The sequence below is a fragment of the Topomyia yanbarensis genome, chromosome 3 (genome assembly GCF_030247195.1).
Source record: "Topomyia yanbarensis strain Yona2022 chromosome 3, ASM3024719v1, whole genome shotgun sequence".
NCBI classification, from domain to species: Eukaryota; Metazoa; Arthropoda; class Insecta; order Diptera; family Culicidae; genus Topomyia; species Topomyia yanbarensis.
Window position 1 is genome coordinate 81,977,207 of NC_080672.1, and position 22,670 is coordinate 81,999,876.

The following is a 22,670-nucleotide window of genomic DNA, read 5'->3' on the forward strand; positions in this document are numbered from 1 at the left end:
CAGAAAATGAAAACAAGAGGGGGTGTGGCTTGTGTACTCCCCAGTTCCCTGTTTAAATAGTTTAGTATAACATAAGGAGCACATCTTCAACGCAGGTTTAAACCGCCGAATTAAAAATTAATCTTACGTGTTTGAGTGCTACTATTTAAGGGCTCTACTGTTATCTCATTTAAAATTGTACAGCGGTTTATAAGTTTTACATATTTTAAAAACCTATTTCTTAGCCGTTCAGAGTTAGAATTTTAAAAAATGCATGTCCTTAGATTCCTTGAAGTCTCGGAATTGTTTCTATTGACGTTTTCGTTTGAGAATCTAGGAACCAGACCAGAATAGTTATTTCAAACAAGAGTTTTTTTTTTTGATGAAATTGAGTTAGGTTCACGCAAAACAGAGGTGATGTTGGCGAACCAGAAATATACTTCAGGTTAGAACCCAACACGATTTCCAGAGCTGAGTTAGTTTTTGCCCCAAGCAAAAACAACACATAAATTTGTAGGTGTGAATTCTAAATATTGTAAATCTTATGCCCCACAACAAAGATTGTAGTATGATTCATATTTGGGTCTATCAAAATATTAAGAAAGTTCAGTCGTTGACATTTACAAGGACGTAATGATTCTTTGTCTTATGCAAAACAATCTAAACAGGGTCTGGGGACTACACATGCCCCCCCTTCGTCTTTTCATTTTCTGACTACGTCTATGATATTCAGCAATTCATTCTGAACATTTCATTCAAGGGTACCAAGTCTCTGCGACCAATATATTCTCATTTATTAAAGTTGTTAATGTCGATGTCGGTGGTGCACTGGCAGTGTTGGAAAATGTAATCAATTTCTGCATTTGTATTTTACCATAAGTTTTAAAATCGTTATAACTATTTTTGGAAAACTTGTAGTTAGTTACGGTCTTCGACAAAGTTGTTAAACAAGGTTTGAACTGTAGTTTTATAAAGCTGTTTTTTCATATTGAGTGAAATAGCGATATTTCATAACGTAAATGCAAAATAATTAATTTCCCCATATAAAATCCCATACAAACTTTGAACGCAATGCGCAAACCTGGGAAGCAATCAATCGCTACCAAATTTTACACAGGCATTTGGGACCACAAAAGGAACTCAAAAAGTGCTGTGCCCGCTAGTTTAAATCATTTTGAAGTTTTCCCATGCAACCGCGAACCACTCTAATACTCATTTAGGCAAAAGTGATTCCGACAATCACGTTTATCGACATGGAATAAAATGATTGGAATTTTTTCAAGTGAGTGGACGTCTATTTTCAACAGAGCAGCACGTGATTTGTTGAAATCAATTTTAGTTTCAGTAGTGTTAACAACATTTTCAAAAGCATGAAAACAAGAAGTAGAGGAAAACAATAAACTAAATGACGCATTTTCTATCTCAAGAATTTCGTTAACTTGATTGAATCTTCTTTACTTCACCGTGCGTCGCCATAAGCTGCAAATAAATAGTTCCACACTGGCAGCTCGGGTAGGGTAACAAATTTTTTAGTCAACTTATTAGTAATGACATCACACAATTTGTCGATCAATATGTGATTAGGGTATTTAAACCAATATTTGTTAAAAAAAAGTTGTTGGAGCGAAATTCCGGTGAAACGTTAGTTAGTTAGTTACAAGTCACAGTATTGAGCCAAAGAGCAAATTTCTATCTGATTCACTGATATTTTTCTTCCAAAGCTGGCTATTAGGGACTAATTTCCCGACAAACATATCATTACGGCGTAAAAACTAACTGTCAAAATTCCCTTTGGAGGAAAATTTCGGACAAACCGTTACTGGCCGAACACATTTCACAGCACTAAATGAAAGAAAAAACTTCTCTCTTTTGTTTACTACCAACATCTGTGACTAGCGTATATCTTTTTGTCCGGAATTTTGAATTTTGGCAGTTGGCTTATAAGCCCTAATCAAATGTTTGTCGAGATTTTTTTAAATCCTTCTGTTATTTGGGGTAATGCGTTGAACGGAGACAGCACGCACTGCTTCAACCAATAAGCTCAAATAAGTTGTGATGAATTGTGGCACTAAGACTATTTAAGCAACGTTAACCCTATATTGTTTCGATTCACCGTTGAAGCGTCCATTCCACCAGAAACACTCTTCATCCTACCATAACAGTTAATTTTCAACCACTTAAGACGGTGTAAATGTTATAATAAATCGAACCGACCGAGACTGAAATCCAGCCACCGAGACGCCAATGAATGGGTGATTTCAATGTTGAAACACTCCCCGAAAAAAGGACATCCCATTATCATTGTCTAGCTGAGTGAACAAGAATCCCTATTCGCTGCCTGTCTAGGTCTGCAGGGTACGTCCGAATTGCTGAGATTGATTTAGTTTATGTACCAGCATATTCCAAGAATTTGCTAATATTATACGGTCAGCTGCGTCTGCATACATATCTCCTCCTACCCACCGGTTTTATTACTTTGATCGAAAATCAATCCATGATGCAGCGTTCTGCCGGCTAGACGTCAAGATTACACTCTTGCCATTATTTAATTATTTAACAATTATTTTCATGCATGAAAATAAAAGATAAATAAATATTTACTTATATTTGTATGTTTTGAAAATACGATTAAAAATTACAGTTTTATCAATTCTAAAACCATTACATCTAACTTTAATTTAACTCCTTCTCTAGGACGAACCATCAACCGAATTTGTGTCGATAATGCTGCCATTCTTGCAGCAAATGCCAAACTGAAAGCATCTTGTTCCCCAGGTCCAGATGGTGTTCCCTCGATTTTTGTCAAAAAGTGCATCAGCGGGCTTCTTGAACCACTTCGGCGAGTCTTCGAGCTATCACTCACTACTGGTACATTCCCTTCCTGCTGGAAAGCAGCGCACATGTTTCCAGTTCATAAAAAAGGAAACAAATCGAACATTGACAATTATCGGGGAATCTCGTGTTTAAGTGCTGTATCAAAACTGTTCGATCCTATTTTCTTTCACTGCAAACAATACATTGCAGATGACCAACACGGTTTCATGTCTAAACGATCGACAACGACAAACCTGCTCTCGTTCACAACATATGTAATGGATGGATTCGCTGACGGATTGCAAACCGATGCCATTTATATGGATCTATCTGCGGATTTCGACAAAATCAACCATGATATTGCAATAGCGAAGCTGGACAAACTCGGCATTCATGGACAACTTCTGCGCTGGTTTCGTTCCTATCTCGATGGAAGGCAACTCCAAATCAGCATTAAGGACTGTCTATCTGCACCATTCTTCGCTACATCCGGCATACCACAAGGAAGCCATCTCGGTCCAGTAATATTCCTCCTCTACTTTAATGACGTCAATTTCACATTACAAGGACCCCGCCTTTCTTTCGCCGACGACATGAAATTTTTTCAACAAATACGGGATAAAACCGATGCCGAGCTTCTTCAGAGGGATCTGGACAGCTTTAGCACGTGGTGTGATCAAAACAGAATGGTTTTAAACCCGAGCAAATGCTCAATCGTTACGTTCACGCGGAAACGCCAACCGACTCAGTTTAACTACCATTTCTTCGGCTCGAGCATTCCGAGACAATCTCACATCAAAGATCTCGGAGTCATCATGGATTCGGCATTAACATTCAAACCACATACGTCATACATCGTGGATAAGGCATCACGACAGCTTGGGTTCATCTTCCGAATAGCGAAAAACTTCAGGGACGTATATTGTCTTAAATCGCTTTACTGCGCGTTGGTCCGCTCAACGTTAGAATATTGTTCAGCTGTTTGGAATCCGTACTACCAGAATGGGATTGACAGAATCGAGGCTGTCCAACGCAGGTTCATACGCTTCGCCCTTCGTCATCTCCCATGGCGAAACAGATTTCAGCTGCCGAGCTATGAAAACCGTTGCCAGCTTATACACCTCGATACACTCAGCATTCGGAGGGACTGCTCTCGAGCCCTGTTCGTCTCGGACTTACTCTCTGCCAGAGTGGATTGCCCTACAATCCTCGGACGTCTGGATCTTCAAGCCCGCGTTCGAGCTCTACGTAATAACTCCCTTCTGCGAGTTCCGTTCAGGAGAACCAACTATGGTTGCCAGAGCGCTGTAACCGGACTCCAACGAATTTTTAACAGTGTGGCGACGGCCTTTGTCTTCAACCGGACGCGGAATGCTATAAAAGCGAAAATGTTGTCAATTTTAAAATGTAATTAGTTTAAGCAACCACCATTGGGGCCAAGGGGCTTGTTGGTGAAGGTAATAAGCATAAACATAAACAAATCTATTTTTTTAGATTTTTTGTCTGATGCACCAACAGGCATACCAAAGCCCCAATGGTGTTGGTCTTAATAATAAACTTATTACTTATTATTATTAATTATTCAAGTCATATACAAAAATATTGAATTGACTTTTGAGGAAAAGTTTTAAGATGCATATTGCCGAAATATCTTGTGAAAAGGAATGTAAGACTAAAATCTGTTATAATGTGCATTAACATTCCCTAAATTTACAATCAAATCTTCAATTAAAGTAATGTATGTTTACAACCCCATCAATTTATCTGTTGTTGAAATTTACTTGTTTTTTGCTGTGTATAGGCAAAGTTGAAGGAACGAAAATGAAATTCTTGGTAGCCAGTTGGCGGAGGTCGCAGAAAATTCTGATGAAAAGGGTAATGATTTGCAGAATCTGGTGGCAGCTTTTCAAGCACCAAGGGTGTACATCCAAGCTGTAATCAATTCGAATAGAATGCCGATTGTTATATATTTTGGAAGCACTGTTAGCTGTTACCGAACAGAGTAAGAGATACCGTCGCACAGTGTATGGTGCACTATTAATTAATTGCCATAGAAAAAGAAAGACACATGTAATTTGAGCTCAACAGTAATAAAAGTTTTGTGGTATGTTCCTGCTGTTTATTAAAGCCTTCGGTCCTGCGAGTCATCCCTGCAACAGTCAGCTACAATAACTTGGCGACGAGGATAATCCGCACCCGGAAATTGAAAATCAGCACAGGAGCTGGAGATAACCTCACTTTCCCGAAATGGCAAACCCCGTACCGGCTATTCCTCCTGCTCAGTTGCCTACTGCGTTTACTTTCGAACCATTCAATCCTTCTAGTAGTAAATTCGACCGTTGGCTACAACGTTTAGAAGTTTCGTTCCGGATCTACCGAATAGACCAAGAGGATAAGCGGGACTATCTCTTGCATTACATGGGGAGTGCAATATACGACGTGCTGTGCAACAAACTTAAAGCGGAGTCCCCGGATACGAAAACTTTCGATGAGATTGCGTTACTTGAGGCGCATTATAGTCCAGCACCGCTGGAAATTTTGGAAAACTTCAAGTTCAATAGTCGGAAGCAACTCGACTACGAGTCATTTCGGAAATCCGGGATCTTACTGTAGCAAAGGGTAAGGAAATCGCTTTCGGTATGGAAATGTCTCACAAGGGAGCAGATGAAATGCGTGGTTCCAGTTCAAGAGCAGACATTCAACACATCGAGCACACCAAGACGAAGAAGAAGCAGTTGGTGCCATCATCACAAACTGTCAAAATGAAGTACAGGCTTGCACCGGATGGCAAACCGAAACTGTGTTTTCGATGCGGCGAAGCAGATCATCTTGCGAACAAGTGCAAACATCAATCAACCGAGTGCAACTTCTGTAAAACCAAGGGCCACTTGGAAAAAGATGATGGCTGCAGGGGAGCAAAAGGACACACACTTCATCGACGAGACCTGTTCAATCAAAGAAATTCTACACGTCCAAGGGATTCGGGACTTGGCTGACAAATTTCTGCTGGATCTGCGAGTACATGGAAGGAAAATGGTTTTCGAGGTAGACACTGGCTCTCCTGTTTCACTGATCAGTGCCGCGGGCAAGAAGTATCATTTTCCGCACCTGGCACTAAACTCTACCAGTACTCAGTTAGTGAGTTATTGCGGTGCAGACATTAACGTTCTAGGTAAGATTTACGTTGATGGTATTTCAAATGATCAGGAGTGCAGATTGCCTTTACATGTCGCGGATTCTAAAAGACACCCACTACTAGGTCGCGATTGGTTGCTTCAATTGAATCTTGATTTCAATCGCGTTTTTAAACCGGGTGTTCATTCTGTTACTGGTTTTCAAAGTTTTGAACAACAAACCGTCACTGCGCTCAAGGATCTTTTGGCAAAATACTCTTCCGTTTTCGATGGTAATGTTGGGAAAATTTCGGGTGTTCAAGCGTATTTCAATCTGCGTGCCGATTCCAAGCCAGTCTACATAAAGGAAAGGCCTGTTGCGTTTGCTGTTCGTGATGCTGTCGGTGAAGAGATCGACAAATTCGTTGAAGCTGGCATTTGGGAGAAAGTCGATCAATCAGACTGGGCTACACCTATTGTTCCTGTTTGCAAAGCCGGTGGTAAGGTTAGACTATGCGGCGACTACAAAATTACTGTGAACCCTTCTTTGTTGATCGATGACCATCCACTTCCTACGGTGGAGGAACTGTTCGTATCCGTTGCGGGAGGAGAACGATTTTCTAAAATTGGCCTGTCCCAAGCATACTTGCAGTTGGAAGTGAGAGAAGAAGATAGAGCTTTACTAACCTTGAGTACTCACAAGGGGTTGTTCCGGCCGACAAGGCTTATGTACGGTGTGGCATCCGCGCCCGCTATATTTCAGAGACTCATGGAGCAGATCCTGCTGAGTATACCAGGTGTCACGGTGCTTATCGACGATATTCGTGTCACGGGTCCCGATGATAGGTCCCATTTGCAAAGGTTGGATGAAGTACTTAAGAGGTTAAGTGCTCATGGTATGCGTGCTAATCGAGAGAAATGTGATTTCTTCTCAGATAAAATTGAATATTGCGGATACATTATCGATCAGCTAGGAGTTCATAAGCTTCGGAAAAAGATAGATGCAATTCAGAATATGCCCGTTCCTAAGGATAAGGAACAAGTTCGTCCATTTATTGGTCTGGTAGGATATTACGGACGTTTCTTTCCTAACCTGAGTACGATTGTTTACCCGTTGAACAACTTGTTAAAAAACGATGTACCGTTTTGCTGGAATAAGGAGTGCAATAAGTCGTTCATGTTAGTGAAAAACGAGATGCAATCGGACCGATTCTTAGTACACTACGATCCAACACTACCGCTAATTTTAGCTACAGATGCTTCACCATATGGAGTAGGAGCGGTCCTTAGTCACGTATTTCCGAATGGAACTGAGAGACCATTACAGTACGCGTCTCAAACATTGAATAGAACCCAGCAGCGGTATTCCCAGGTTGATGAAGAGGCGCATGCGATCATTTTCGGCATTCGTAAATTTCACCAGTATCTGTATGGTCGTAAATTCACCTTAGAAACTGACAACAAACCTGTGAGTCAGATTTTGTCCGAGACTAAAGGTTTACCAACGTTATCTGCTATGCGCATGCAACATTATGCTGCATTTCTACAATCGTTCGAGTACCGAATCCGTTTTCGTCGCTCGTCGAATCATTCCAATGCGGATGCTATGTCCCGTCTCCCTCTTGCGATCACTGACCCCGAGTCCGAAATCGAAGAAACTGATGTTGTTGAAGTAAATTCAATCCAAACGTTACCTTTAACTGTGGACGAATTGGGTTCTGCTACGCTGGCTGATCAGAACGTTAAGGAACTGGTATGCGGGCAACGTTGCGGCAGAATAGTTGAAGCTAAGTTTTGTTTTGGTATTCGACAAAAAGAGTTCAGGCTTCAGAAAGATTGTATAATGAGAGGCTTACGTGTTTATATACCACCATCTTTGCGCAAGAAAGTACTGGATGAGCTTCATTCTACTCACTTCGGCGTTTCGAGAATCAAGTCGCTGGCAAGAGCATATTGCTGGTGGCAAGGAATTGATGGTGATATCGAGAGACAAGTTCAAAATTGTGCGTCGTGTCAGGTTACAAGATCAAATCCTTCGAGTGTTTCGTTTCATTGTTGAGAAACTCCCCCAGAACCATTTCAACGTGACTATGCCGGTCCATTCATGGGACTGTATTTCTTAATACTTGTTGACACCGCTGGGCAGTCACTGTAGGCAGTCGGTAATACCGCAGTCGGAAAGACAGCCGAACCCATGTCATGTGAGGAAAGAAAAAGAAAAAAAAAGTTGAATCAAAACAAACTAAGAAATTGTGCGTGAGGAAAATAGTCGGAGAATAATCTTTTTTATTGCGAAAAATTAAGTTTAAGTAAAGTAAAAATTCGAAGATTTAGTTGTAGGGCAGTCTACTCTCTGTACTACTGTCGCCGTACGTGAATTTGGACGGCTAGCAAATTGTAAGTTGTGATCTGAAAAAAATAAACAAAAGCAATAAATTATAAAATTATCAGGATAGTGCAGCAAGAAGAGGTTTAGAGGAGATTAAATCCGTTGAATATTTTATCTCGCCACCCGAATATCTGTCGTCGTTCGCTGAGTCGGACGACAAGTAAACCGTAAGCAAACTAAAATTTATTTAAAGAATTGATTAATAGCAGTGAAAAATTAATAGGAAGGAGTAGCAGGAGAGAAGAGGAGAAGGTGAAATCAGGAAAGATTCGACATTGGAAGAAGGAGGATACTATTTAAGTAAGTTTGTTATAAAAATAATTAAAACTATAATAAATAACTTAATTTGCAGTTTTTGAGCTGCTGCTGATAGTGCTGCTACAAAAATATAGTTTCTGGTTCATCCGAACAATACTAGTTGATGCTTATTCTAAATGGCCTGTCATTAGAATTATGAGTAACATGACTACCGAAACTACTATCCATGAGTGTAGGGAATTTTTCAGTGCATATGGCATTCCATCGGTTTTCGTGAGTGATAATGGCCGTTCACTTCAACTAAATTTGCTAGATTCATGAAGATGCATGGAATCGTTCAAAAGTTCAGTGCACCATACCATCCAGCCACAAATGGGCAAGCAGAAAGGTTTATTCAAACTATGAAAACCAAGCTAAAGGCTATGCAATGTGATCGTTCTGAGGTCCACAGTGAATTATGTTTCATCTTACTTTCGTATCGTAAAATGATTCGCCCTGCAACTGGACGATCGCCATCGATGTTAGTTTTTGGTCGTCAAATGCGCTCTCGTCTGGACCTTATGGTACCCTCTAACGATCCAAAGGGAAGTGAAACCGAACAAAAAACACGTGAGTTGAATGTTGGGTTTAGAGCGACTGCGCGAGAATACGTCCACGAGAACAAATGGTAATTCGGAACAGTTAAATGGTAATTCGGAAACGTTTTGGAAAACTACACTATCTAATTTAACTTGACGATGGAAGAGAATGGAAAAGACATATCGATCAAATCCGTTTGGTCGGTGCGGAGCTACGACGTTCGCAAAGTGACGACCAAATCTCTAGAGGGGAAAGACATGTGTTCGATGAGAATGTCGCTGATCATGAAGCGGAGGCTGCCCATACGGATCGAACAGTAACTCCAGATTCAATTAAGAGCTCAACAACTACGCCCAGTTTCGGTATGTCCACTTCAGAAACCTCTTCGGATGCGGAACTACCAAATCCGAGAAAGCATACGGATTCTCAGCAACCTTCATGTCCAGTGGAGTTTGAACTACGACGTTCTAACAGAACTATCAAGCCACCCGTAAAGCTGAACCTGTAAAGCAACGTAGCAATCGTTCGTACGCCGCGGAGAGCTGTTATAAATTCTGGAAGCACTGATAGCTGTCACCCAACACAGTAAGAGATACCGTCGCACAGTGTATGGTGCACTATTAATTAACTGCAATAGAAACAGAAAGACACTTGTAATTTGAGTTCAACAGTAATAAAAGTTTTGTGGTATGTTCCTGCTGTTTATTAAAGCCTTCGGTCCTGCGAGTCATCCCTGCAACAGTCAGCTACAATACCGATCATTTTTCTTTCATGTTCATAATTCTAGGGCAAAAGAACCTGTTATCATCTCACAAAAAGATTAGGTAATTTTATACATACTTAACAACTGATAAGTATTATTCAAACGGCCAAAATAGAGTAGTTTTTTTTCTGAAAACATATCGTTGGTTTTACGACAAAAATACAAAATATTTTCACATTATTGCTTTTGTTTAACTAGCATTATCACGCGCGCTCACTTTATTATTAACCTAACTACTAAAATTGTGAAGCAATCATGTTGATCATTAATAGATAAGAAGATCAAAATTAATTTACTAACTTAGTACAAAAAATTAGAAAGTCTAACTAATAAAGTATAGAGCGTCCTGTTTCTTATTCTGGCATGCGAGCAGGAACCCGTTGGATCAATTCCTAGGTTGTGCGCTGGATTCTTCACGGCCTCTTGGCTGGATTTATCCGGAGTAAGATAATAGTGAACAACCTCCTAGTGAACTCCAGCCCCTGATGACAACTACGCGTGTTTTTTATGCTAATTACTAGTACGAAATTAGAGATAATAAAAACGAAAAGAACCCAAATTACTAATTTACAAAAACAATGCGCTTAAACGGGAAAATGCTGAAGATTCAAGAAATGAAGAAAAGACTTCTTGTTTTGTAGCAATTAATAATATAGTGTATTTGAAGCTCTAAAGTATATGAAAGTGCTCAATACAATGAGAAAAATTATTACAATGAACATGATTCAATATGCCACAAATTGGTAACTGGGCTTTGACCCTTCTCGCGAATACACCATTCAACTGTCATCGTTCCACTTAGACAAGAGCATTCGTATTCCCCACGCACATTTTATGTCATGTGATTTAGTTTTCTAATTGGTCAAATAAACACTAAACAAACAAATATATTACTTGCTCAATTCCAAGAAATGTCAATTGGCATCTTCTGGCAGATACGAGTTCCCTTCTAAAATTACTTACTACAAAATGTGTTCAATTTTGAAAATAGTAAAATGAAGACTACTACTTATTTGCATTAAAAAGATAATCGCATAACCAAGTTTCTCATTTTCAAAGATGGCACTGTTGATGAGGGACGCAGATGAAAATAGCTTACCACCGCCGACGTACACAGTGTAAAATTTGCCCTCTAAAGTTTTTAAATCAGATTCAACTAACCGTCAGCTAACAAACATACCATAAAACGCGTTTCGTCCAATTGATTGCTGTATGATATCTCTAGTTTTATAAATCGTTCCCTTACGCAGTTCAAGTTCAACGGCCGTTTATTATTCGTTTTGCCTCGCGTGAAAACAAACCTGATATCACCGCGGGCCAAGATATAACTTTGCCTTTTCCAAGACTCCGGAAATTCTGATGATTTCGGGTCGGTTCCCGAAATGCTTTTTTTTCGTCCAACAAATTACCATCGTTGCGGATGCTGATGCAGCTACTTCTACCGCCACCGGCTGTAACTCTGAAACAAAGACATTATCCGGATGGCGGCGGTACGCGGCGGCGGAAACTGCGTAGCGCTCGTTCTTCTTTTTTAAGTATAAAATCTTAGGCGATACGCCTACCCAGTGGAAAATGGTTGTCCTCTTCGAGAATGAGCCGTAGGGGCAAGATACGGAAGGAAATAACGATAAATCACAGAAATTATTACGAGTCGAGTTTATTTCTTTTCCAACGAGTAGCCAACAAATGGTTCGTAAGTTAACTGTGAAGGACCTTTGGGAGAGTGTTGCCAGCGCATTTGAATTGAAGAATGCTGCAGATATTTTCCGGTGCGAAATCCTTTGTGATAGCTTAACACACAGAACGAATTACAATGTTATAATATATTGCATGGAAAGTAACGTTGATGAATGAAGACAAACAATGGTTTTGACTATAGATATCCCACTTAACATAACCTCAAAACGGAAACGAGAATAAAAGTAACGAACGAATGTTTGAACTTAGTAGAAATTACCGCACCTTGGTTGCAATGGTGAGTTTAACCTTTTAAAAGGACTATTGATTTCTATTGATATTCAATTAAAAAAAAATGTTCGCATTATTTGTTTTGTCATCGTTTGACGTTGTTTTTTTAAATAAAAAACTTTAAAATCATTATTTTGTCGTGATCAACGCTTATTGAATAAGAATCTACACGTGAGTGAAAGTTTTCTGAGATGTAACCACGGAACGAAATCAAAATCTATAAATCTGTGGTGAAAAGCGAAAAGAGATATGCCGTAAGAATTCTAGCCAACTCATCTTCCTGCCTGCCGGATCCAATGCAAAGGAACACCGATCTGACAAGAGCTATGAAATTTTCCTCATTTCCCCCGAGTCGTTCATTTGTGATGAGCAAAACTATTCTCGGAGGCACAAGATTGAAAATTCTGAACTGCAATCTGCGGGAAGCATTTGCTTTATGATGCATGGTTTATTGGTGGTGGGCCGTCTGCACGTTGCTGTCTGCTTTCGTTGACTAGTACACACAAGGCCAACTTTAGAAATGCTGTTCAATTTGCTGTCTAGTGCTGCTAATTTCGGGTTTTGCCGGAAGGCGTCTAGCCTGGTTTTTATACCTATATCCTTTGGAATTTGTTTTTTCGTGTTTTGGTTTATGAGCTAGATGGGATTTGTGCTGTCCCAGACAGCACTGCTATTCATTCAGAATAATAGACAAAGTTATCAACCTGAATTGTTTTTGTGAGTAAATCAAATATTGAGATCTTTTACTGGTATTTTGAAGATTATGAAATTCACCATGGGCCATATTTTTGGTTTTCCCTAAGGAATATGATGAAAAAACCACTTTGAGCTTAAGGACACAAAACCTACTTTGAAATTGTTTTAAACGTTTCACTTTCCGTTCTTCAGCACATGACAGCCGTCGTGACCGATATTTTTGTTTATTTTAATGGCCTTTATGGTTTTTGTGTCCATGAGAATTTCTTCGGGGTTCAACAGGTCTTCGCATTTCAATACCTGTTCTGAGATAACGCCATCAATTTCTACAACCTTAGTAGGTACATTGGCACGATCAAGACTATATCTCGACAAACATATGATTACAGCCTAAAAGCCAACTGTCAAAATCCACTTCGAATGGAAATTCCGGACAAACCGTTACACGCTAATCACAGATGTTGGTAGTAAATGAAAGAGAAAAGTTTTCTCTTTCATAAACTGTTGTCAACTGTGTTCGACTAGTAACGGTTTGTCTGGAATTTCCATTCAAAGTAGATTTTGACAGTTGGCTTTTAGACCGTAATCATATGTTTGTCGAGATATCAGTTAAAAATGCGATACTTAATTTTGACGATAACGTCACCTCCAGTGGTCGAATATGCCATCTTTTAAAAACCATTTGTTGTTGGTGTGTGAACTGTCTTGGTCTATTTTTCACAGTCTTGGTACCGAGATATATGGAGGAAGTGAAAATAAAATAATTGTGCAAAGTACAAAAGAAGCATCGAAGTGAAGCAGTTTATCCTCAACTGTAGTAAAAGGTCGTTCGCAAAATCGAGATTGATAGTCACATATCGAGTTATGATTTGGCAAAAAAACTGCATGGTTCCGTCTCCGTGACGGCTACGAATGATACAGAGCAAGAAAATAACTCAACCGCCTTGAACAAAAAACGTAGGTCAGAACCAGCGCCTGTTAGTTGAACGACGAGGTACTGATGAAACCCAGTGAATATGTCTTGATGACGATGAATCCTATTCGAATGCCGATTTTAATCAAACCACAGGGTTCAAATTCTACAAGGTCCCTGATCGTAGCAAAGTGCCTAGCAGATTCAAATTTATTTTCGTGGATATCCAAACTATGAACTAAACGCCACGAACCTGATGAGCAACTTGTCGATACAGACACATTTTAAACAAACAAAAATATAATATTTAATTAGCTTAATCAGCGTTAGTTCAATGTTATATTTATGTTAAGAGGAATTGGGTCGGATGCGTCTGGACCCGAGCAAAGTCGAACATCAAAACTACAACAAGCAGAATTCATATTTTTATAATAGCATCAAATTGAAATCTTATTTTGCTATCAGTTTTTAATTTTTTAAATATGACAACAAATTTTGATCTCATTTAGCTATCTTTGTTTCTTAGAAGAATTTTCTATGTTTATATTTCTTTGGTGAAACATCAAAGTGAATACATACATATTTTGTTATCAAAAAAAAATCAACATCTCAATGAGCTTTCAATTTACTCTCACTGATAGCAGAATTAGTTTTCTGTTCCATGTCATAGGACAATTTTGCTGCTCTCCATTTTGATCTTTTAACCGTTAAAACGACCAAAACAACAACAACCTGAGTTATCACTTGCCGATCATCACAACATCAAGTTTAGTTTTCAATTTGTTATCAGACTCTGCTCGGGGAACCATCTATTTTGGTATACAGGGTGGATAAAGGGAATGGAGGTGTGAGGATTGTCTGAGAGAAGGATGATGAGAGAGTGAGAGAGGGATGAGAGTAAAGAGGGAGAAGGTGTGTGTGACGGGTGCAATACCCAACTGCATATTATATCTTCCATTTGAGACTAGGCTAGTGAAAATTGGTTCGAAGGTGGTACGATTGTACCGGTGCGGGTGATAAATTCCTATGTGGCCGCAATAACCAACCTGTAACTCCGGAACCAAAAGTCAGAACTGAATAAAATTCAACAGCAACCAATGAGAGTATCATATCTTTCATTTTGAATCAAGTTTGTAAAAATATGTTAAGTTCGCTGGAAAATAGGTGTAGCATTAGTTTAGGAACTTGGTGAGTTCACCGAAGGCTTCAGGAACCGTCATAGGTGGCCAATGTGGTACTTTGATTGGTCATTAGTAATCTAGCCCCGCAAATCTAAGTAATGTTGAACCCATTTGAATTTGAATTATTCGAACATCAAAGTGTTTCCAGTTTACATGGGAATTTGCTGTGTGACTGCAATAGCAGCTCATGGGAGCATTGTACTGTTTGTGCAAATCGGTTCAGCTATCCCTGAGAAAGTTAGGATTGGGCTCTGCAAAACCTCTAAAAACACGTAACTCCTAAAGCAGCTCCGACGAAACGAGTCTGTGCCACTTCTGCAAAGATCCTAAAATTTCAGTAATCTAAGATCTTAGCAATAAAAGCACCCCAGCCAAACGGCACATCAGGATCGACGCCAGCAACATCCTGATTATGGCATACTGGCCATGGCGAACGTCAACGGACAGGACACGGATCGCGAATTGGATGGCGTCTTTGAGCTGATAGGCGTGATGTTCTACTCCCTGAGTAAGGAAGGATGACACCGACTTGAAATGGCGAGTGTTCTAATAGCAATGCTGCCGTCGTCTCGACAAAATCCTGGCAGGTCTCCGGTTACGTTCATAACTCGACACCATTTAGTTGATGCTAGGTTCGGATGAAGCTTCCCGATTTTTCGCCGATTCGCCTCTGGGCACTGCTCCTTATGAAGGATAGTGTCAACCATAGCATGACCTCCCTGCTGCATAGATAACCTTGGAACCACAAGAAGGGACTACGTACAACGAGTGGAGATAGCGACCCGTAGTTGGGCCCCAATAAAATAGAGAAAATAAAGAAACTCACACATACGGAGCAGGCGCGCCGAATCCGTTTTCCAGAGGTGGTTTGGTGAGGTCAAAACAAACAATCAGTAGCTGAAGTCAGCGGCTGCAACAAAAGCCGTGAGTTACATCCCATAGAAGTCAACATGGCAGCGAAGTACTTTCCGGAGGAGCTCCACAAGTTTGTGGACGCGAGAAACAATGTCCTTAGGGCCATTAAGGAGATGATTCTCAGAATCCGAAAGGCGTTAGTATCTGCTGTGTATGACACGGCAATGCGTAGGGCTGATGTAGCTGAGCGAGCATTGGCGTCGTCTACAGCTATTGTCTTCCTAACCCCTCGAAGCAAGGAAAGGATAAGTAGATTAGAGTGGAGAACACGCCAGTTTCCGTGACTCCAAAGAGGACAAGAACCTCGCCAGAAGACGGAAACCCAGGCGAACCCAAGAGGCAGACGTTCGAGGGCACTGTTGTTGCAGACGGAAAGGAGGTAACCAAACAAGGAGAAAGCTGAAGTATCGTAGTAGGTCGGAAGAAGAAACACGGGAAACAGCAAAAGCAGAAGGAAGAGCGAAAAGGGGAGCATAAGAGGAAAGGAAAACCTCCGGCAGAAGGCGCCAAAGGGAGAAGCCGTGCTTGTCAAAGCCAATGACGCGACGATGTATGCACAGCTGCTCAAGAAGGTCAGGGAGAGCCCGGTACTGAAGGATTTGCGGGAAAACGTGGAAAGAATCAGGCGTACTCAAAAAGGGGAGATGCTCTTCGAGTTGAAGAAAGATGCCACGACTAACAGCTCGACCTTGCAGAAAACTGCTATCAAATCGATTGGTGAAATTGCGGAAGTTGAAGCCTTAAACCCGGAGATGGTGATTGTGTCACGACGGATGACGAGCTGAGAGGCGCACTGCAGCAGCAGGAAACCTGGGCGAGCTGCACATGACGATCCGGCTCAAGAAGGGATACAGAGAAACTCAGACAGCGATGATTCGTTTTCCGGTAATCGCTACCGATAAGGCGCTGGAGGTAGGCAAAGTTTAGGTTAGATGTTCGCGATGCCAATTGAAAGCCGCCCAACAAGTGAATAGACAAGCGTAGAAATGCTTCACGTGATTGAACATTTGGCAGGGGCTTACCTAAATGCCTTGCTTACAAGAGGACGACTGAAGGCCGCTAATGGAGTTGATCCAGATAAATCTGAATCATTGTGACACCGCACAGCAACTGTTGTGGTAGTCTATGACATAAACGATGTACGGTAACTGCGTGGCGGATAGATCGGGAACGCCTGTGATACGAGTTATGGGCAGATTCCTCATTCAAGTAGTGGTGCAACACTCATACGAAGGCTTCGTGCTCGCCAAAATCAACGGCATATTTGTATTCAGCTGCTACGCTCGTCCAAGGTCGACAGTGAAGCAGTTCAGCCTAACGCTGGAGCAGTTAAACGAAAAGTTGATCGGTCGGAAGCCAGTAGTCATTGATGGTGGCTTCAACGGCTGGGATGTGGAGTGGGACAGTAGAGTAACCAACACAAGAGGGTGTATCCTACAGGAAGCTCTAGCGAAGTTAGAAGTATTATTGTGAAATGAAGGTTCCGTTAAAAAATTCGGACTCCCACCGTCTGGGAGTCTATCAGCGATGTCACATTCTGTAGTCCTTCATTGACGGTGAACATGGATTGAAGAGTACGCGAAACGTATACGTATAGCAACCACCAGGCGATTCGCTACCGTATCGATCAAAGGAACCCTGCTGCAGTACGGAGCAGGATGACTGACCAGCGAAAGTGGAAGACGAAAATCTTCACCAAAGACCTTTTCGTTGAGGCACTTCTGCCGAACGGCGGGACCGAGAACGTGGATGCGACTGACCTAACAAGAAGGATTGTGGCGGCTTGCGACGTCACAATGCCGCTAAATCTGTTACCACGCAAGAAACGTCGTTCAGCTTACTAGTGGAACGAAACGCCTAGCGCTGTTTGTCTCAGAGCCAGAAGGCGGAATCAGAGAGCAATGTCGGAGCTAGATAGAGAAGAGCAAAAGGCAGCGCTTTAACACGGGAGATCAGATTAAGCCAGTCAGATTGCCACAAGGAGCTGTGCTGAGAAGTAGACGCCAATCGCTGGGGCGACGCATACCGAGTTGTGATGGCGAACAAGAAAGGCTAGACAACGCCAGCCGAAATGTGCCCGGATAAGCTGAAAATAATCGTCGAGAAGCTTTTCCCGAAGCACGATCCAACTATCTGGCCACCGAAACCGTAAAGCGTAGAAGAAGGAGTAAACACGGAGGATGGACAGGTGACTAACAATGAGCTTGAAGAAGCATGGAAACGCCTGGAATCAAAGCAAGCCAAATGTAGCTGCGATCCTGGCATGTTCAGGAAGGTGCTGCAAAAGTGTTTAAATGAAGGCAACTTCCCCGAAATGTGGAAGGTAGAGAAGCTAGTGTTGCTAACGTAGTCAGGGCAGCCAATGGTCGATCCGGTCTCGTTCAGGCCAATATATCTGCTGGATACACGCGGAAAACTCCTAGAAAAAATCATGAAATGCACGGAGGGTGAGCGCGGACTGTCCAAGATGCAGTTCGGATTCCGCAAAGGAGCATCGACTGTGGAGGTAATTCGGAATTAGTAGTTAGTAAATCGATTGTTTTGTACGCAGCGTTCATCAGGGCTCCATTCTCGGTCCAACTCTTTGGAACGGTGGGGTCTTAACGCTGCGGATGCCTAGGAAAGTGAAAATCGTGGGTTTCGCGGACAACCTGTCGCTAACGATGATGGGTGAGACATTTGAAGAAGTGGAGGTGTCAATAAAGGCGACAATACACGCGATCGAGAGCTGGATGAACGGGGTTAAGCTGCAAATAGCTCACCACAAGACTCAAGACGAAAATTTCATTGGTCAGCGACTACAAAGCGGTTCAGCGGATGTTGATCGACTTCGGAGGGCACGTGATTGCATCGCAGCGTGCACTGAAGCAATTGAGAGTGATAATCGACGACCGGTTGAGCTTCAACAACCATGTTGACTACGCCTTTGGAAAGTCGGCGAAGGCAACGAACGCAATAGCGAGAACAATGCCAAGCATCGGCGGTCCGAGAAGCAGCACGAGACGTCTGCTATCTACTGTTTCGTCATTGATACTACGATATGGGGTCCCTGCCTAGGGTGCTGCGCTGAAAACCAAGCGGAACCATGAAAAGCTGAACAGGACATTCCGGCTGATGGTCGTACGAGTCGCGAGTGCTTATGGAGGCAGTATGCGTTATCGCCGGGAGATCCCCATCTGCAGCACTCTGGCCAAGGACGTGGAAAGTTACCAGCGAAGAAATGCACGACAGAGTGATCCGAGCGGACTCGTTGGACGTCCCACGCCGGGGAATTCTTCGTCGGAGTAGGCTAGATTCATTGTCAGGGACTAGACCGAGTAGTTCGAGAACAAGTAAGATCGGGAGCTGAATGGCTCATCGGGAAAGTAGAGCGAAATGGAACGAAAGGGAGCCAAAGGGCTCAAGAAATTGTGGTGCTAAAACCAAAGAAGAATCGGTATCGAGAGAACTTCCTTCGCCGGGGAACTCTCCACTAGGCGTAAGATAGATTCACCGCCGGGAACTACACAGAGTAGACCGCGATGAGACACCACCAGTTGCGGCTCGTCGGGGAACCAGCGAACTTGACGCACTGTTCCACCGGAATCACTGAACTGACTTCGATACCTGATTGATTGGCTCGGTTTCGGGAGAACTTCTCTTGCCAGGGAATTCTCCGTGGGAGTAGGCTAGATTCATAATCGGTGACTAGACCGACTAGTTCGCGAACAAGTCGGAAGCTCAACGAATGGTACTAGAAGGGAGTTACGGTGCTGAATAGCACAAGGGAGCCGAAAGACTCGGTAAATTAGACAATCTGATGTTGACCGCCCAGATTAGCTTCCCAGGGTATTGATATCTCACGATTAATCTGCGATGCCAGGACGGTATAACAATCCTCCTTCCACCTCGAATTGCTCCTGGAGAAAATTTTCTCGAGTTTTCTTCTCCAGATAGGCCGTCCTCGCGTAGCCGGGCACTCTGCGTTCGGCAGCTTATTATTATTATTATTTCCTGATTATACATCATATTATCATGATTTAAGGCTCAAGTTACCTCAAGGCTTGGTAGTATGCGTAAGAAAAATTGTGTTCAGCTTTGCCACCAGATTATCCATTTAAACCTTTTCAAAACTCTAAAAGAAGAATATCAGTCGATTTATTAGATCATCACGATTCAATTCATGCAAAATACCTGCTGGAAAAACCATCGGCTTAGCTAAATGGTGCTTTTGAAAAAGTGGCTGTGATTTTTTATCACACTACCACACCGAGCTGGGGTACGCAACACAACTGCGCAATGAAAAAACCACAGCCACTTTTTCAAAAGCACCATTTAGCTAAGCCGATGGTTTTTCCAGCAGGTATTTTGCATGAATTGAATCGTGATGATCTAATAAATCGACTGATATTCTTCTTTTAGAGTTTTAAAAAGGTTTAAATGGATAATTCGGTGGCAAAGCTGAACACAAATTTTCCTACGCACACTACCAAGCGTTCAATTCTAACACATGCTTAAAAAAGGTAACTTGAACCTTAATCTGTTCCACAATATTCCGCCACATCACTCGGTCAGTTGCTGCTTGTTTCCAATCTCTCAGGTGACCGATACTCGCCAGGTTCTGCTCCACTTGGTCCAGCCACCGGGAACGCTGCGCTCCTCTCCGTCTTGTACCTGCCGGGTTGGAGGTAAAAACCAACTTGGTGGGGTTGTTGTCCGGCATCCTCACAACATGCCCCGCCCACCGTACCCTTTCAGCTTGAACTACTTTCCGGATCATCACTTCTCCACACGCCATCCTCCTGCACACCACCGAAGATCGTTCTTAGCACCCTTCTTTCGAAAACTTCGAGTGCTTGCAGATCCTCCTCGAGCATTGTCCACGTTTCGTGCCCGTAGAGAGCCACCGGTCTAATCAGTGTGCTGTACATGGCGCATTTCGTGCGGTGGTGAAGCTTCCTGGATCTCAAAGTTTTGTGGAGCCCATAGTAAGCACGACTTCCAGAGATAATACGCCTTCTGATCTCCCAGCTGGCGTTACTGTCCGCAGTCACCAATGAGCATTGATAGATGAACTCGTCAACCACCTCGAACTCGTCGCCGTCGATCGTAATACTACTGCCCAAGCGTTCCCTATCGCGATCGGTTCCGCCAGCCAGCATGTACTTCGTCTTAGAGTCATTTATCTTCAGTCCTACTCGTGCTGCTTCGCGCTTCAGTCGCTACAGATCTGCTACCGTCTCCTTGTTTCTACCGATTATGTTCACGTCGTCAGCAAAGCACACGAACTGTCCGGACCTCGTGAAAATTGTGCTCCGCATGTTGAACCCCGCTCTTCGTATTACACCTTCCAGCGCTATATTTAACAGCAGACAGGACAACACATCGCCTTGTCTTAGTCCCCTGCGTGTTTCAAACGGACCCGAGAGGCCGCTCGAAATTTTGACACAACTTAATCAGTCTTGTCAGCTTCCCAGGGAAGCCGTTTGGCAGCTTACAGGCGTTGATTATCAGAGATCCGGTTGCTATGGACTGCTTCAGACCCAACAACAACTTCCAGCGCGTTTATAGTCTTTAGTAGAGTGACAAGAAAAAAATGATCCTTATTGGCCCACACCTGAGTCGATTCCTAGTCCCACCAGGAGTACTTGCACCAAATTTGAAGTAAATCGGACAAGTCTAGCTACCGGACCAACGTGCCTGAAGTTTGTAAGGGATTTTTCGACAATTTACGTGAAGGAAATCCACTAGCTTGCATTTTTCTTGCTAGGTGACACTGTATGCATCATATTATCTCTGTAAGTGAAAATAATAGAGTAAATAAAGAAGTTATTAAACTTTTAACGAAGTGATGTCTGAGTCAGTTTTGCATAGGGCCTAGCAGTGCATGGTTGTGTATCAGGACTCTATTCCCACGAACAAAACATTTTTGTGAAATAATAGGTCGGTTTAGCTCAATAGCACGTTCAAAAGAATCATAGTAAACAATACGAGTTGTTACTACAAAGCCCCTCGTCCACAATTAATCTTCTTTACCCGTACCGTACAAGTAAACTAAACGTCAGCCAATAGGCAATGACTCATGAGAATGTCAAATCATAGAATTATAAAAACGGTCTTGGCTTACGTCTTAGAATCTAGTGATCGATGGTGTTAAAGCGGTAAATTTACTACTAAACTTAAAACTATTTGAAATATTATACTACATCTAACTTATAGGCTACAAGTAAACTAAAATCTAGTGGTATTTAAAGACGGTATTTAAAGTGGATTTAAAGATATTTCGTTATTGAATTGAGGTACAAAACGTGCATTACTTAAACTAAAACTTCATGAACTTACGATCTACTTAAAATTAATGTAGGTATTAAATAGCGGACTGTATTATTTCTAATCGCCCTTAATATACTTGGTCTAGCCTAGAACACGACCAGATTAGAGGTAACATCCTGTGGATAATCGCTAAAACCTAACCTAACTTACAGTGGCTAATACGTGGAGTAAACTACCAAGGAGGAAACAGCCTAAGAGGGCACTAAACGTAAGAATTTACCTATTCAACTAAATACTAACTAATGTAAATCTAAAATTTTAGGGATTTTATAATCCTCGTAGAATAAAGATCATAAAATCGGAAAGGCCGTGGTTTCTCTGCAACAACTTATAAAATCCGTTTAAAATGCCATCAAAGAAAGTTGGCAACAAATCGGCGAAGATTCCGCCGCCGACGAACGTGAGCTGCAATATGTGCAATTCTCCGGACAATAGTCGAATGGTGCAGTGCGACGACTGCAACAAGTGGTATCACTACAGCTGTGTACTAGGGTGGGACAAAAAATAGATTCCAGCTCCGAGCAACTTTTTAGGTACTATTTGGGTCCTAGAACAACTGTGCAAATTCTCAGCTCGATCGGTGAAACTATATTTTTGCGCCCACTGTTTATAGTTTACATGGGATTTTGTATGGGAAAGTTAACTTTTACAAAATAATTCCTCCAGGAGCCGCCCATTACTTCCTAAAAATAAATCGTTATGTGGTTTGTATAGGAAATTTTACAAAGAAACAAAGTCTCGAAAACCACGAAACGATCTGATGCTTGAGAAAAAAATTATTAAGCAGAAA

The 22,670-nt window shown here is 41.9% G+C and overlaps 1 protein-coding gene across 3 annotated transcripts in view; it reads right to left on the minus strand.

The window, feature by feature from the left end:
* The window catches only part of LOC131690024 (orexin receptor type 2-like), a 651,430-nt gene that overhangs the window by 434,652 nt on the left and 194,108 nt on the right, over positions 1–22,670 (minus strand). The window lies entirely within an intron of this gene.